Raw genomic sequence first — 2,245 nt, 5'->3', positions numbered from 1 at the left:
CTAAAGCAACAATACCATGATGACGAAACACTGGCTATAGGGGTTAACTTCAAGGTTCAGTCCTGCAGCTGGGATCTGAGTCTAGGCTGCCTTGTTCTAGAGCTCATGTTTTTAACTTCTCCTGCATCTAGGAGGAGGAGGAAAAAGTGTTCCTAGGAAGAGAGAAAGAGAAGAATCCTCCAGACAGAGGAAAGGACATGTGAGAAGTCCCCAAGAAGGAAAGGACACAGCACATGTCAGGGGTTATCTTAGTTCATTTCTGTTGAGTTAATAAAATACCTGAGGCTGGGTGCTTTATAAAGAAAAGAAGTTTATTTAACTCACAGTCCTGGAGGCTAGAAGTACAAAACTGGGCAGCCTCATCTGTTTGGCCTCTAGTAAAGATCCCTGGGCAGAAGGCATCATGTGAGAGGAGGGATCACATGGTGACACAGAAAGCCAGAGAGGGATTCAGGATTGCTTTTTTTTTTTTTTTTTTTTTTTAGTTAATTTTTCTTAATTTATGTATGCCAGCAGAATGCATTACAATTCTTTTTTTTAAACTCATGAATATTTATTTTATTTTATGAATTATAGTAACACTATTATTTATTTTCTTTTTTTCATTACAATTCTTTTTACACATATAGAACACAATTTTTCATATCTCTGGTTGTATACAAAGTATATTCACACCCATTCGTGTCTTTATACCTGTACTTTGGATAATAATATCCATCACATTCCACCATCATTAAGTACCCCATGTCTCTCCCTTCCCTCCCATGCCTCTACCCTATCTAGAGTTCATCTATTCCTCCCATGCTCCCCCTTCCTACCCCACTATGAGTCAGCCTCTTTATATCAGAGAAAATATTCAGCATTTGTTTGGGGGGATTGGCTAATTTAGCATTTTTCTCTAACTCCATCTATTTACCTGCAAATGCCATGATTTTATTCTCTTTTATTGCTGAGTAATATTCCATTGTGTTTATATACCACATTTTTTTTATCCATTCATCTGTTGAAGGGCACCTAGGTTGGTTCCACAGTTTAGCTATTGTGAATTGAGCTGCTATGAACATTGATGTGGCTATGTCCCTGTAGTACGCTGTTTTTAAGTCCTTTGGGTATAAACTGAGGAGTGGGATAGCTGCGTCAAATGGTGGTTCCATTCCCAATTTTCCAAGGAATCTCCATACTGCTTTCCATGATGGCTGCACCAATTTGCAGTCCCACCAAGTGTATGAGTGTGCCTTTTCCCCCACATCCTTGCCAACACTTCTTGTTGTTTGTCTTCATAATAGCTGCCATCTGACTGGAGTGAGATGAAATCTTAGAGTGGTTCTGATTTGCATTTCTCTAATTGCAAAAATGATGGTTAGATGCCACGAAGTAGGTGGCAATGCCTTAACCATATGTGTGTTGTCAGGCCCGAGGGCCTCTTCCATCCTTGTCAAGGAGAGAGCCAACCTTCTATCCTTTCATAAAACACTCGGGATTGTTCTTGTATAGCATCTCTTGTGATAAACAACTTATTCCATGAGACTAGTTAGAGTCATTCTTTTCTGAAGATGGCACCCCCCAGTGACCTGATCAACTTCAACTGGGCCCCAAACAGTGCAACACATACTTTTTTTTTTTTTTTGTACTGGGGTTGAACCCAGAGGTGATTCACCACTGAGCTACATCTCCAGCCCATCTGATCTTTTATTTTGAGTAAAATATCACTAAGTTGCTTAAGGCCTCAATAAGCTGCTGAGGATGGCTTTGAACTTGTAATCCTCCTTCCTCAGCCTTCCGAGTCGCTAGGATTGGAGGCATGCACCGTGCCCAGCTGGGCCCCAAACTTTAAGTTCTACCACCTCTCATCACCACATTGGGAACCAAACTTCTATGAACCTTTAGGGGCAAACTCAAACCATATCCAAACCATAGCATAGGGCACAGGGTAAGTGTGGTGGAGAACAGGAAAGGGGCCCAGGGTGAGGCCGGAGAGGAGTGAGGGAGGACCAGACTGCGAGGGTCTGGGCACCAGGGTAAGGAGATGGTCCTATCCTGAGACCAGAAGGAAACCATTGGATGGTTTTAAAAGTTCTCCACATGAGGGCTGGGGTTGTGGCTCAGTGGTAGAGCGCTTGCCTAGTACATGTGAGGCACTGGATTCAATCCTTAGCACCACATAAAAATGAAATAAAGATATTGTGTGTCCACCTAAAACTAAAAAACAAATATTAAAAAAAAAAGTTCTCCATGTGACTCTAAT

At 41.6% G+C, this 2,245-nt stretch overlaps 1 non-coding gene across 1 annotated transcript; it reads right to left on the bottom strand.

The window, feature by feature from the left end:
* Positions 1 to 1,348: 1,348 nt before the first annotated feature.
* LOC120890195 (U6atac minor spliceosomal RNA) lies at positions 1,349 to 1,474 on the bottom strand. Its single transcript, XR_005734437.1, has one exon. It is a non-coding gene; the product is annotated as a U6atac minor spliceosomal RNA (small nuclear RNA).
* Between the last annotated feature and the right edge of the window lie 771 nt (positions 1,475 to 2,245).

The sequence above is a fragment of the Ictidomys tridecemlineatus genome, chromosome 4 (genome assembly GCF_052094955.1).
Source record: "Ictidomys tridecemlineatus isolate mIctTri1 chromosome 4, mIctTri1.hap1, whole genome shotgun sequence".
Classification (NCBI taxonomy): domain Eukaryota; kingdom Metazoa; phylum Chordata; class Mammalia; order Rodentia; family Sciuridae; genus Ictidomys; species Ictidomys tridecemlineatus.
The sequence above is the reverse complement of the archived record's forward strand: the minus strand, read 5'-3'. Positions and strand labels throughout refer to the sequence as shown.